The sequence below is a fragment of the Physeter macrocephalus genome, chromosome 9 (genome assembly GCF_002837175.3).
Source record: "Physeter macrocephalus isolate SW-GA chromosome 9, ASM283717v5, whole genome shotgun sequence".
In the NCBI taxonomy this organism is placed as follows: domain Eukaryota; kingdom Metazoa; phylum Chordata; class Mammalia; order Artiodactyla; family Physeteridae; genus Physeter; species Physeter macrocephalus.
Window position 1 is genome coordinate 76104148 of NC_041222.1, and position 15921 is coordinate 76120068.

Below are 15921 nucleotides of genomic sequence, written 5' to 3' on the forward strand. Positions count from 1 at the left end.
ATTTAAAATTAGATTTTGAAAAAATAAAACTGGGTGGTAACAATATATAACACATAATAAATATCCTTAAAATATAAATAACTCTTACAAATGAATAAGAATAAGAATAAATTCTCAATAAGAAAATGGGAAAAAGTTATAATTATTCAATTTACAAGATAAAATATTACCAAAACATAGTTAAGAAATGAATAGTTAACATTCTAATAAATAAGTAAATATTTAAATGAAATATCATTTAATTTTCCCTTATTGGTCAGTAATAAAACAAGCACTAATACGTAGTGTTGGGGAGAGGGCTGTGTAAATGTTCACTCATTGGTGGTAGAATTGTAAGGGTATAATCTTTCTGAAGAGCACCTTGGCAATATATATTAAAAAGATTAAAATACATGTACCCTGGGCTTCCCTGGTGGCGCAGTGGTTGAGAATCCGCCTGCCAATGCAGGGGACACGGGTTCGTGCCCTGGTCCGGGAGGATCCCACGTGCCATGGAGCGGCTGGGCCCGTGAGCCGTGCCCACTGAGCCTGTGCGTCCGGAGCCTGGAGCGGCTGGCCCCGTGAGCCGTTCCCACTGAGCCTGTGCGTCCGGAGCCTGTGCTCTGCAACGGGAGAGGCCACAACAGTGAGAGGCCCGCGTACCACAAAACAAACAAACAAACAAAAAACCAAAAAAATAAAATAAAATACATGTACTCTTATAGTTAGAAGTGTGATTCAAGGAATTTATCCTAGATTAGGGCACAAAATATATGTATGTCTGTTTTTTTCAGATTTTATTATATTGTCAACAACACAAAACATAAAAATCCAACAGTAGGGCACTGGTTATGTAAATGATGATATAGCCAAATATTGGAATACTATAGTCATTAAAAAGGCACTTTTATTTTATATTTATAAGCATATAAATATATTCATGGTATATTGTTAATTGAAAAAACCGATTATGATATAGCCCTTTTTTTTCCCTAAATAGTTACATTTATTTGGTGTACATGAAAGAAAAACGAGAAAAAAACATAAAGGTAAATTTTATTTGCAAATTTTTTTTTTTTTTTTTTTTTGCGGTACGCGGGCCTCTCACCGCTGTGGCCTCTCCCGTTGCAGAGCACAGGCTCCGGACGCGCAGGCTCAGCGGCCATGGCTCCCGGGCCCAGCCCCTCCGCGGCATGTGGGATCTTCCCGGACCGGGGCACGAACCCGTGTCCCCTGCATCGGCAGGCGGACTCTCAACCACTGCGCCACCAGGGAAGCCCCGCATAGTGAATATTTTAAGCTGAAGGAGTTTGAGAAAATAACAGAAGCAGGAAGGTCACTCTGACCTTTCCTCCCTGCCCTTCTCTTCTGGGACAGGTCATAAAACCCTCCTGAGAGAGGTGTCTTCCCTAACGCAGAGGAAAGGAGCATCCTTATCTTAAAAGACAAAGGGATGCTGAGAAGACTCCTAACCAACAGGCCTTGCTAAATTTCCCCTAGCTTACTACACTTACCTCATACTCTCTAACCTACCATGTTCTTCCACGACTGTCCACTTTTCATCAAACCTAGCGTGAAAATACTCAGGTCTAACTGTTTCTGTGGTCTTCATTTCCTTATGAAGTCTCCTGTGTCACGTAAAACTTATATTAAATACATTTGTATGCTTTTCTCCTGTTAATCTGTCAGTTTAATTTTCTGACCTAGCCAGGGACCCAAAGGAGGTTGAGGAAAACTTTTTTCTTCCCTACAGTAGCATACAGGAAAGGGATAAAAGGTTCACCTATTTTGGGGTCTATTGCTAGATAGTGATTCTGTATTTTTATTTGTTTCAGAGGTCAAAGTGCTTCCCCCCCCACCCAATCTCATAATAGCAGTAGGCAAAATGCTACTTTGCCTTCTCACACAGAAAAATGTGTGGTAGAATACATATCACAGGGTTAAATACAATTACCTCTGAGAGATCAGATTACAGATAATTTTAATTTACATTTTTGTCTTTTGTGCTTGCCTGTATTTTCTGTTTTTTCTGTCATAATATTACAGCTTGTGCAAAAATATTCTGATTATAAAAGCAATACATTCTCTGTTAAAAATATATATTCTCTATTAAAAAATATGTTAACAGAGAATATACCTGTAAATATATATATAAAACACTGAAAAGAACATTGAAACTGTCTATAAACTAATCACCAGAAGTATCATTTTGGTGTATTTGCTATGTCTGGTATATTTTCTTTCAGTAATTTTTTCCCTTGTTTATTTGAGTCTATAATTTGGCTTATTTTCTCTTAGCAAATACAGTACATGTATATTCCATTCTTATTACATTTTTTCATAAACTTTTGATGGCATCATGAAATTCTGTATACCACATTTATTACCTACTATTGGACATTTGGATTATTTCCAATATAAGGCTATTAAATTATTTTAGTTCATAATGAACATCTTCATTCCATAAATCTTTGTACTAGGTTCAGATTATTTCCTTAGCTCCTTGGGAATAGAATTACCATATAAAAGGTGCGAATGTTAAGACTATACATGTTGCAGATTGGTTTCTAGCAAACAGGACACTGAGGACTGGAACTAACTATCCCTCATACAGTTTACTGTCTACATTCACATGACTTTACTATTCCACTGTCCTCATTAACATTTTACAGTTCAAAGAGACTCTAACAATAGCCAGGACATGGAAGCAACCTAAGTGTCCATCAACAGATGAATGGATAAAGAAGATGTGGCACATATATACAATGGAATATTACTCAGCCATAAAAAGAAATGAAACTGAGTTATTTGTAATGAGGTGGATAGACCTGGAGTCTGTCATACAGAGTGAAGTAAGTCAGAAGGAGAAAAACAAATACCGTATGCTAACACATATATATGGAATCTAAGAAAAAAAAATGTCATGAAGAGATTAGCGGTAGGACGGGAATAAAACACAGACCTACTACAGCATGGACTTGAGGACATGGGGAGGGGGAAGGGTAAGCTGTGACAAAGTGAGAGAGTGGCAGGGACATATATACACTACCAAATGTAAAATAGATAGCTAGTGGGAAGCTGCCGCATAGCACAGGGAGATCACCCCTGTGCTTTGTGACCATGAGAGGGGTGGGATAGGGAGGGTGGGAGGGAGGGAGACGCAAGAGGGAAGAGATATGGGAACATATGTATATGTATAACTGATTCACTTTGTTGTAAAGGAGAAACTAACACACTATTGTAAAACAGTTATACTCCAATAAAGATGTTAAAAAAAAAAAAAAATAAGAGAGAGACTCTAGCCCAGACAGATAAGTTGATTGTTCATTACAGGAACTTCCTGAAAGACCCACCATGACTTCAACGGAAAGCACCTTAAGATTCTTTGACATTTTTCTTCAAAATGCTCACCTTGCTGTTCCCACCAATGTTGGACTGTTTTATCATGATTCTCACTCAATCCTAATCAAGCCCCTCCTTAAACTTTAAACTTCTAATATTTGGTAACTTCCAACCTTGCCGTCCTGTACCCTAGACAAAAAGTAGTGCGGAGCTGATGTTCTCCCTTACCTCAGCAGGCAATTAACTCAGTTTTGTCTTAACACTTTATGCTGGTGACAGTCTATACATTTTCCAGAGTATAAAACCCAGAGTGGGAAATCAGGTTTGCAGCAACATATCCAAAGCAATGGTACAATCAGATGTTCACCTAATCAAGCAGCCAGCTCCATCCATGGGAACCTAATCAGGTGTATTTTATTAAGTGTAAAGGAGGATTACTGGTGAGAACACTGTGCATCCTTTTTACCAGGAAACTTCTGGTTTATGCCTGTCTTCCTAATAAAATTATTAATAGCACCCCTTTCACTCTTAGAAGTGTCCAGTCTTAGGGTATGCATTCCAAGGAGTTCTTTATGTCAAGCAGGAACTATTCATCAGACTTCATTCTGACTCTATTCTAGTCCTCCATAATATCACCAATAATATTTTATTACCAATAAATATAGCTCTCAGTTTTTAATTGCTGTAAGGCCGGGCCCTGGGCTATGGGCTTCATGTGCATTTTTGAGCTCATGTAATTCTCACGATCGTCCTCTGAGTTAAAACTATTATTATCACCATTTTATAGACCTATGCAGGATAAAAATCCCCAGGCACAGCGCCCAGGACTCCGTACTTTTGATAGCTCCGGGGCAATTCCAACGCATCTGTCCATGGTCGGGCGTCCGGGAGCCATTTTGCCCGTTGATACAGGAGAGGTGATGACGGGTAAAAACGACGTCCTGCCCATAAGGGGCTTGAAGCTAATGAGGCCTTTAGACAAGTGCATAAATGCCCAATAAAGCCATATCAAATGACGAAGCTAATACAATTTTTTAACAAGTTCGATGTTCTTTATTCAAGGGAAAACAATCCATGGATTGGGGGAGTACAGTGTCTCACAAGCAGTGGAGCACTCTTCCTGAGGGGTTTTGGGCAAAAATGAGTTTTGCAGTGTTAGAAGAAGCAAAAGGAAACAGGGCATGATTGGCTAGGAGGTTGGGGATTTCCTTATAAGGTGAGCAGGTCCTAGTTTTTAGGATAAGGTGAGCTACCTGAGTGGGAGGAGTGTATCAATAATTGGTGCTTGATAGATGTTTCCGGTAGATGAGGCTGTCTTAGGTATAGATTTGTGACATGGGCGGGGCACTGGGGTGGCCTCCATTTTGTGGGTCCCTATATATGAATTAACTTCATCAGGTATAAACTGCTATGAAATAGACTCAAAGTACAGCTGTGGTGTGTAAGAGTTGTGCTATTTGTGTGGAGATGGAAGGCAGGAATTTCTGCTATTTGGATGCAGAAGACTTTGGTTATTAACTTCTTGTTTGATTTTTAAAACTTCTGTTACTTATAGCCGTACAGAATCGTGGAAAAAGGAAAATTATTTTAAAATATTCAAACCCAAATAGCTTTGATTTGGATCTCTTCTGCTGGAGCAAGGTCTTCATATGCCCTTGGGAGGAAAGAATTCAAAAATTGGATCTTAATGGAGCTGGGTTTATGGAGAGAAGATAGAGTGGGTACAACGAATGAAATGTTTGTGTAGATAGTAATGAAGTATTTACCTATAGGCCCATGCTGTTGTATGTGCTCTTCGACAATTTACTTGGTACTTGAAAGGAAAAATGTCGCCATGGCAACGTTGTTACAAACAAGGTGGAATTGCATGCAGATGAATCACGACTTCATATGCAAGACAAAGAAGCAAATGTTATCCTATTAGAGCTGGCTTTATAAATTACAGCAAACATTTTAATGAGACTTTCTCAAAGAAAATGAGGGATGTGCACAGGAGGGTAGAAGCTGTGAATTATATTTATTTCCGTATTATTATTGCATCAGGGCACAGATCTGTTGCCTCAGCCTAACATGTTGGCGTCCCAGGCTTTCCGACAAGACATGGGTTGAGATGGTCTCTTTCAAACGTGTAGTAGAGGAGTACACACACACGAGAGAAACATGAAAAGAAAATGTCTTCTTACCTGAAAGAGTCAGGTAAATAAATCATTCCCTTCAGGGTGTGAGGTAGAGTGACCATGCACATGGTTCCAGGGCACTACGGTGAGCTTTTCTGCAGGGCAGGAAGCTTGAGGGGGATCCTGCTTGAGAGAGTAAATTTGAGTGTCTTTGTGATTCTTTGGGAATCTTTGAGATGCCGTGTGCAGGTCCTACAATCATGTACTAATGTACTCTAAATTAATTGGTGTAGGATATGATGATATGTCATCTGTTGCTTCAAGTAGGCCATGTCCTAGGACTGGGGAATTATTGTGTTGTGGGCATTTTATTTCATTTTGGATACAAAGCTGTGAGTACTGATATGCTGCTCTTGGCCATGAGTCTTATCTCAGTGATTCTCAAACTTAAGCCTGCATCAGAATTGCCTGGAGGGCTTGTTAAAACTCAGATTACTTTCCACTCCTGGGTACATATCCGAAAAATCAAAACCACTAGTTCAAAAATATACATACACCCCAATGTTCATAGCAGCACTATATACAATTGCCAAGATGTGGAAGGAACCTAAGTGTCCATCAACAGATGAATGGATAAAGAATACGTGGTATACATATATACATACACACACAAACACACACACACACACACACACACACACACAATGGAATATTACTCAGCTATAAAAAAGAATGAAATTTTGCCATTTGCAACAACATAGATGAACCTGGAGTGTATTATGCTTAGTGAAATAAGTCAAATAGAGAAAGACAAATACTGTATGATATCACTTATATGTGGAATCTAAAAAATACAACAAACTAGTGAATATAACAAAAAAGAAACAGACTCACAGATATAGAGAACAAACTAGTGGTTACCAGTAGGGAGGGGCAAGATAGAGGTAGGGGGATTAAGAGGTACAAACAATTAGGTATAAAATAAGCTACAAGGATATATTGTACAACACAGGGAATATAGCCAATATTTTGTAATAACTATAAATGGAATATAACCTTTAAAAATTGTGAATCACTATATTGTACACCTGTAACGTATATAATATTGTACATCAACTATACTTCAATTAGAAAAACCCCTCAGATTGCTGAGCTCACTCCTAGAATTTTTGAATTTGCATTTCTAATAAGATACCGTGTGACACCGATGCTCTTGGTGTGGGGACCACGCTTTGAGAACCACTGGTTTATCCGAAATTCACCTGCTAGAGAGTATGGGATCATTGGTCTTATGGTTTCCTTTTCCCTTCCCACTAAGGGCTGGGCAGTAATTTGGGGGGTCTCCAGTGGATAAGAAGGTTGAAGCTGAGACTTCTTTGTTTGAGATAGGTTTGGTAAATAAGAGATTAAGAAAAGGACTTTGTTTAATCAGTTCCTAGGCAGTGCAAGAGGGACTATCTTCTGGATTTTTCTGTAATTGAGGAATGTTGAGAATAGAGGCGTGAGGATGTGCTACTCAGCATAGTTCTCCACTGGCAACATTGGCATCAGAGGGCAGCTTATTAGAAATGCAAAATTTTAGACTCTACTCCAGGCCTGCTGAATCAGTTAGCATTTGACAAGCTCCCCAGGTGATTGATATGCACATTAAAGTCTGAGAAGCACAACTCAGGGGCCAAGATACCTGAGTTTTACCTCAAGTTCTGCTCTACCCAGCACTCTGACCCTTACTGGGCTTCCGAGGGTGGGCTGGGAGTGGATTAGTGACCTGTAAGTTTCCTGCCAGCTCTGGGTACTTTAATTGTGAGTCAAAGCCTGGGAGGTCTGGACTTGCTCTGCCATTTCAGGAGGCTTCTGAGAGGTGTGAGCCCCAGGCCTCTGAGGTCCTGATGTTCCTTCCCTCTGCTGCCTCCCTGTCCTCCCCTGCGGGCTGGTGTGAACCCATGTGCTGAGGACATGACCTCATTCCATGTTCCTGAACTTCTGGGAGTGAGCCCAGTGCATAATCTCCTATGAATTAAACTACGAGCAATCTGGGGAAAGTGCCACCAGTCTGATAGCAGTGTCTGATAAGAAAGCCCTTGTCCTGAGTAGCCTTTAGGAAAACAGCTGGGTGAGCCTCTGTGCCTTGGCTCTCGATAAGTTACAAATGATCACAATATGTACTTACCTTTCTTTCACACAGAAAATATCGCCCAAAACTAATAAGACGCTGTCTTTAGGGAATTCGAAGTTTCCTACCATATCAAAGAGTTAAAATAAAACCACATGCATTTTCAGATATGAAACGTGAGTTAATTAATGTGAAATGGTCAGGAAAGATGTCTGGTGGCCCAAATTAATATACAGGATTTCATATGGGAATGTTTAATCTGCTTGATAGGATAAACTGTTCGTAAAGACTTCAGACATGCCGGTTTTCATATAAAGCATATTTTCTCAAGGCCAGCTCTGTGATGGTGCAACTTACTCTAGTTCAGTGTTCACAGGGATTGCATTTTATATCCCTTTCATAGTCTATCCTCCTGGCTTTTTACTAATTTAAGCCCACTTTCTCTCAAATCTGCCCTCAATGAATTAAGCATTTTTTGGCCGTGAGATACTCCTGCTTGCTGTTAGAGGAGTTTATCTGATTGTTAGACAAGGTTTCTTCTGGTTGTTTTGTTGAGAGGAACTTTTGATCCTTTTTTTTTGTGTTGGCCCCAAACTCTTATTTCCCTCCTTAAGCAAGCTCTTTCCTGTTCTTTTGTCCTCTGCCAGTTGGTTTCTACAGTCAAAGATCTTTGCTTGCAGTTTCTTGATTTGCATCCTTTGCCAGGCAGGTATAAAGTCTGTTGGAGCAGTTTGGCGGGAGAAATGCTGGACTGGAATGGAGGCAGAGCCCTGGTGTTTTTAGGGAAGGAAATGCTGCAGACAGCATTTGGAGCTGGGTTTTCTATGGACTGGCTCAGGGTCAGAGGTGAAGGGAAAACATATCCTTGATGGAAAGCCTTATACCTTGCGGCCTCAGTGGTTTGTCTACAAAGCTATCTGTTGGGATGGGAGTAGGAATTATGAGAAGGGAGAGTCAGCTCTGCAGCCAGGCCCCTTATCACATTGTTTTGATTCTGTTAGGGGAGCAGCTACTTCTGTTAAAACAGGTCAGATTCTAACAGTAATTTTGTGTGTTGGAAGGGAGATTTTTGTTGTTGCTTTCTCTTTTTATGTCAGCACTGCGTATATGTGTTTCTTTGAAAGGCAACTAGGGTAGTCTTGCATAAAAGCTTGGAGGGAGTGCAAAATTTATTGTTGCTTTGTTTGGAATAGCAGGACCCTGGAAACAACCCGAATACACACCACTATGGAATTACTTAGATAAATTTTAGCACATCCATACCAAGAAATATACAGCCTTAAAAAGTACTGAATAAACAAAAGACAAGACATATCTCTATATACAGCTATGACAATCTCCAAAATACACAGTTAAGGGTAAAAAAGTAAGAAACATGAGGTGGTAGGAATAGAGTGTACGGTAAGCATTCAGGGAGATGGGGCATGTATATGGGTTTGCACACATGTGTAGGTATAGAAGTCTCTGGAAGGATGCAAAAGAAACTGGTAGTGCTAGCTGCCTCTGGGAGAAATAAGCTTGAGAGATTGACTGTTTCTGCTGAATATCTTTTTGTTCTCTTTGGAATGTTTTACTCTGTGTATTACAGATTTAAATAAACAACCAACCAACCAAATTCAGAGATAAGGATATACTCAACCACCAGAGGAAGAGCAATGTGCAGCTTTGCTGCGGGGCGCACCTGGGGGCTTCCAAGAGGAGGTGCACCCTGTCTGGCCTGACTGTATACTGGCAAAGGGGCCGCGGCCACCATTCTCCCACCCTGAACACCTTGCACCTTGCTCCCCAGGCTGGGCAGCCCCACGAGGACCAGAGCTCCACCTCTGAAGTCCTCACTCATGGCCACGTCCCTGCAGGTTGCTGACTGAGGTCTGGGGGGGACCAAAGCCCTGCAGAGGCCAGCTCTGCCAAATGTCCTCTTCCGTCCCACTCGACGGTGGCCCTCAAGCCATTCATTTTCAGTTTATGAAAACACTGGGGTGAGTTTAGCTTTTCCTCTGGGAAACAAAAAACCACACAAAGGGATCCTCTTACAAAATAGTGGGCATTTGAAACCGGTGCTGCAGCTGCAGGGACTGTTTCAGTCTCAAGCATTTTGTTTTCTGAAAGCCCTTTAAAAAGGTGCTGAAGAGGGAGCCCTGAGAGCTTTTGGAAATGGAGGACTTTGAAAGCCTGTATTTATCTGCTCTTTGCGCAAAATCAGTTCCTCTGGGCAGAACTTCCCAGTCTTTTTATGTCATGGCACACAAAAAAATGACATTATTTGAAGAGCATTAGCGGTAAAACCAGAGGGAATTTGAGAGCATTTCTATCAGGCTTATTAAAAAATTAGCTTTTTTATGTTATAGAATTATGATAAAAGTATGTATATGGTATTAGAGAATATATTGTATTTGTTTAAAACTCCCAAATAAAACCTGTTCAAATTTTTAAATGAGAAAATTGAGCTTATTTCCATGAATGTAACTTCTTTTATTATGGAAAAATGTCAAACGTACAAATAAATAGAGACTAGTATAATGACCAACTCCCCTCCATCACATATCTAGGACCTAGATTAAACAGTTATCAACACTTTCAGATTTCATGTATTCCATCCTCCCTTTTTTGCCAGAATCTTTAAAAGCACATTCCAGGCATCATTTTATTTCATCTGAAATTACTTCAGTATAAATCTCTAACAGATAGGACTTAAAAGAACAACCATGATACCATTATGACCTTAAATAAGTTAAAATAATTTCCCAGCATTATCTAATACCCAGTCCATGCTTGATTTTCTTCATTTGTCTCAAAAATGTCTTTTTACCTTTGGTCTGAGTCAAGATTAAAACAAAATTTGTGATTGATTAATATGTCTTTTAAGCCTCCTTGGATCTATACATGGATATAGCTTTTCTTCTGTATACTAAATTTTATTTATTCATAAATTATACCCTGTGTATTTTTAAAAATTGCTTTGTTGAGGTATAATTCACATACTGTGGTAGGCTGAAAAATGACCCCTTTTACCCGCTGCCAAGACATTAGGTTCTAATCCCTGGAACCTGTAAGTGTTACCTTATATGGAAACAGAATTTTTACAAATGTAATAAAGTTAAGGATCTAGAAATGGGGGGATTATCCCGGATTATCAGAGTAGGCTCTAAACGCAGTCACATGTACCTTTATAAGAGGGAGATTTGACACACTGTAGGCTACATAAAGACGGAGCAGAGAGAGATTTGAAGATGTTGGCCAATTGGAGTGAAGCTGGAGGAGGCAAGGGATGAATTAACTCTTCTTGGATCCTCTGGGCAGGGGGCGGGGCGGGGGGGAACACAGCACTGCCAACACCTTGATTTCAGCCCATGATACTGACTTTGGATTTCTGGCCTCCAGAGCTGTGAGAGTACACATTTTTGTTGTTTTAAGCCACGAAGTGTGTGGATTTGTTATGACAGCCACAGGAAAACGAGTACACATACCATACAAACCACGCATTTAAAGTGTACAATTCAGTTGTTTCTAGTATATTCACTGGGTTGTGCAACCATCACCACAATCAATTCTAGAACATTTCATCACCCCCACAAAGAAACCCCATGTCCACTAGCAGTCACCCTTGTCCCCTCCACACCTCAGCCTTAGGTCACTACTAACCTACCTTCTGTCTCTATAGATTTGCCTATTCTCGACATTTCATATAAATGGAATCACACAGTATGTGGTCTTTTGTGTCTGACTTCTTTCACTTAGCTTAACGTTTTTAAGATTCTTCCATGTTGTAGCATGTATCAGTACTTCATTCCTTTTTATTGCTGAAGAAGAACATAACTTTGTAATATCAAGTTATAAGCTTAAAATATCTGTGAGAAAACCCTGATCAACACTTTTTTTTTTTTTTGGCTGCCCTACGCGGCTTGTGGGATCTTAGTTCCCAGACCAGGGATTGAACCCGGCCCCGGCAGTAAGAGTCCTAATCACTGGATTGCTAGGGAATTCCCAACACTTTAAAAACAAATGGCTATCTTTTCAAAATATTGGTAATCACCATTAAAGCTTTGTACAAGCTAGTGATTAAAAATGTTTAATCTATTTTTAAAGCCATTCTAAAATTTATAATGGTTGAAACTCTGTTTAAAGAATATAACATCTCATTTTTGCTCTTACTGACAAATGCGATGTTGGAAATTCTTGTGATTATGTGAGTGGGTATCAAGTCCAATAGAAGTTTATCATAGCAAGTGTTTCAAGATAATGATGAAGCTCTGTTAGTGCTTGGACACAACTAAGAGGGCATGGTAGCCACAAGTGGGAAGAAGGGCAAGATAGATGTGAAGACAAAGATTGGGGCCACGCCTAAAGTTGGTGTGCCAGCAGCTCAGCTCAGCCTTCCTTGACCTACAGAATGTTTGCCCTGCTCCTCCCCTAGCAGTGGCAATAGCCCTTGATCACGGCAGAGGTGTGCCTCAGTGGGACACTGAAACAGACAGCTGGATGGTAGGCATCTTCTTGGTCTCTCCCATCCTATTGTGGTGGAACAAGGACTCTGAGTGTCTCTTGTGTCCCCCATAGTTCCCACCCCAACAGAGCCCACTCCCCTGGGGCTGTCCTTTGAGGACCCCTAGACCAGACTGCTCCAAGTCAGAGAGGTCCAGCAGCTCATGGTCCTCCATTCATGGCTCACTCTTTGGCACACCCATTGTAAAGCTCTGCACTAGGATGGCCATGAACACTTGCGGCCAGTATGTGATGGGAAATGGCAGGAGGGCACATAGAGTCACGCTTGGTCTTATAGTCGTGTCAAATTTCTATGGACCAGAGATTGTGCTACGGGCCTCTCATCTCTCTTCCTTCTGAACTTTAGTGTCTATTGTGCTTATCTTATCCTTACATTGGCAGTGTATGTTGGGAGTTTGGGAAGCAGATAACTTGTCACATTAGATAACAGATCTTCTGATCCAGAGGAACTGTATCCAAGGAGCTGTACCTGAGGAAGCCCATCTTAGGCAAAACTAATCTATGATAAGAAAAATCAGAGCAGAGGATGCCTCTGAGCATGGGATGAGACTATGCTTCCCACGAGTGGTAAGTGGGCACAAGAACTTTCTGGGGTAAGGGAGATGTTCTGTATCCTAATGGTGATGATTGCATAGGTGTATACCTTTAGTAAAACTCATTAAATTATAAACTTAAGTACGCGCATGCATTTTACTCTGTATACATTTTGGCTTAATTAAAAAATTGCCAGTGTAGAAGAGCTATATGGATTAGTGTTTCCTGGGCCTCATCACTTAGATCTTAGTTCAAACGTCCTCTCCTCAGAGAGACCTGCCCTGACCAGCTGTGGTTGCCCTAGTTCTCAGTCTCTATCACATAACTTTTATTTTCCTCATAGTGCTTATCTATACCCCAAAGCACATTTTAAAAATGAAGTAATCAATTAATTAATTGCTCAGTTGTTCCTTTGCCTCCCACTACAGTGTAAGCTCTATGAAAACAGGGACTATGTCTATTTTGCTCACTGCTTTTTCCCCAGTGCCTGACATGTCAGATTTGCCCAATAAAAATGTGTTGTTATTGAGTGAATAATGGATACAAGTGCAGAAAAATCAAACTGACTAATATAGAGTAAGTTCCTTCTGTTTGTAGAACAGGGATGAGTAGTATACAAGGGAGCTTACCATCATCAAAGGAACCAGTCATCCAGTTTTTCCATTCCTTTGATAAAAATTTGCTAGGTGCCTTCTGTATGCCAAATGCTGGACTGAAGCCTTGCATAAGAAGATAAATACAGACAGATTATTAGTGGGATTAAGACAAGTGTTTAATGGGAAGGGACAGACAGGCTGGCTACTGGAAAGGGGGGAGGCTCCTTGAATCCCTACATGCTTTGTAAAATCTAACTTTAGGTCCATTTTATAGATGAGTAAAATGAGTTTTTCTTTCAAGAGTAGTAACCACCTGTTAAAGAATGAGACAACCAAAATCAGAGCCCCAGGAGACTAGTTTGGACCTACCCAACAGGGGGTGAAGAGGGTCTGTGCCATGGGAAGGAAGAAGAAATTATGGATGAAAGATACTCCCCCCACAATAGTAGCTTTTATTGTATATTCCCTGCAAGGAAAGTCAGGCCTTAGCCATTACATTTTATTTTTTTAAAGAAACATTCTTTTATAATTGCTTTGTAAGATTTATAGGATTGCCATGCAATTTGTGCTTGTGGAAGAACTTCAGGCAGATATTTTCAAAGGTTACTCATTGATTGATTAATTGCTTCCAAAAGTCTATTGAATAGAACTTTATCTAGAAAATGTCTTCCTTAGCCCTTACAGTCACCCTCTCCCAGAAACCAGAACTCACCACATTCACACTCACTAGCCCTCTCCCCAAGCGCTTCCTGATCAGTGAGAGTTCACACATTTCCTTCCCAGCAGAACTTTGGGACTTAAATAGACACTGGTCAGCTTGGGCGGCATTATGAGCAGCCCTTTAAGGAAGTAAGCAAACAGCTGGTCTTGGACTCCATGAAGGAAGAGTAAGAGAAAGCAAATTTAAATTTCAACAGGAACAACAAAAGCTGGACATAAATGACAGCTGTCTAATTCTGGAAGATTTCCTTAATTGGGCCTAAAAGGAGCATTGGACTAGGCAGCTATGTGTGGAATGATTTGGGTGTATTTCTGCCTAGAATCAAAGAAGAGATTTATGACTTCTTTATTTTTTTTTAAGTTTATATGTTTTTGGATTATGAAAGTAATTTGCTCATTGTTTCAATTCAGAAAATATAGAACAACACATAGAAGATAAATATTTCTCCTAATTCTGGTACCCAGTCGTAGCCACTATTAAAAGTTTGATGTATTTCCTTGCAGTTGTTTTCATATATATGAAAAATATATTTTTTTCATAAATACAGTATGCATAATTTTGCATCTTGATTTCTCTCATTTAGCATCTTCCCACATTATTAAATATCCCCCAAAGCCCATTTTTAATGGCTGTAATCTCTTGTAAGTATGTATCATAATTACTATTACCATTTCCTTATTTGTGTCAATTTAGGTTGTTTACAGTTTCTCAGCATTACAAATAAGAGCTGAGATCAAAAGCTTTACATATAAATTATTCTCTATATTTCTGATTCCTGCCTTGGAATAGATCCTTCCAGAGGAGCTCTTCTTATAGTGTGACACCCTAACCACCTCCATCAGAATAAGATATAAATGTCAGGAGTCCCATCCTGGACCTGCAGAATCTGAATGTTTGAGATCAGGGCCCAGGAATCCACTTTTTAAATAAAGTTCCAGATATTTTTAGGCATACTAAAGATTGAGACCATAGCTCTAAGAGGAATTACTGAATAGAGGGCCATGCATATTTAAGGTTTAGGTTCTTGACACAAGGTGCCAAATTGCTTTCTGAAAGCCTTGTACACTTTATACCACCAGCAGCATATGAGGGCGCTCAACTCACCAAACTCTTGAAAAACAGCTTTGTTAATTTGATGGATGAAAAATGGTGGCTTCATAAAATTTTTAATGGATGTAATATTTGTTAATATTACAAATAACTTGTAATTATTTTTGTTCAGTTAATTTCAGATTTTTCCACAGTTATGTGGTCTTATAATTTTAGAACTAGTTCTATGAAAATATTTGATGGTGTTTTATTCTTTTAATGCATCGATATGTTTGTATTCCTCATATTTTATTTACATCTCTCACATTTATTTTCATACAGATGTAAACTCCTATAGTGCAAGGATTCTGGCTGATTTATTTATGGCTGTATCCCCAGCACCTATAATATTGCCAAAGACACGACAGGCTCTCAACAAATATTTTTCAAATTAATAAATAGGTCAAATCTATATATGTGTTTCCCCTTTACCATGAGCACACACACACACACACACACACACACACACACACACACACACGTGCACAAACGCACAGGTGGAAGCAGCAAGGCCAGGCCTACTCAGTAATCTTGCTTCATGATTTAAGGTCTGTTTCTGACCTGCGGTTCCATGACTTGCTTTTCTCTTGTTGGGGACCCTCTTCCAAGAGATACCAGTGGCCATGAAGGCAGGAGGTCTTTGGTCAGTGAGTAAAAAACGGATGTGAGTAAAGTAAGTCTAATGACCAGCATTGCCTTCTCCTTTTATCTCATCTGCTACAAAAGGCCCCTTTCTGAAGGGCCCTGACCTGACTGCCCTGAGAATAAAGAAGTGTGAGATTTAATTCTCACTGTTTTGATTTTGGGCAATCTGATTTCAGTTTATAAGGCATCTTTTTTTGGCCAAGCATTTCTGTGAGAACTGTGACAGGACTGCAAGCCAAAAAAAATAAAAACAAAACCAACCGTAGAATGACAAAGTGGTCA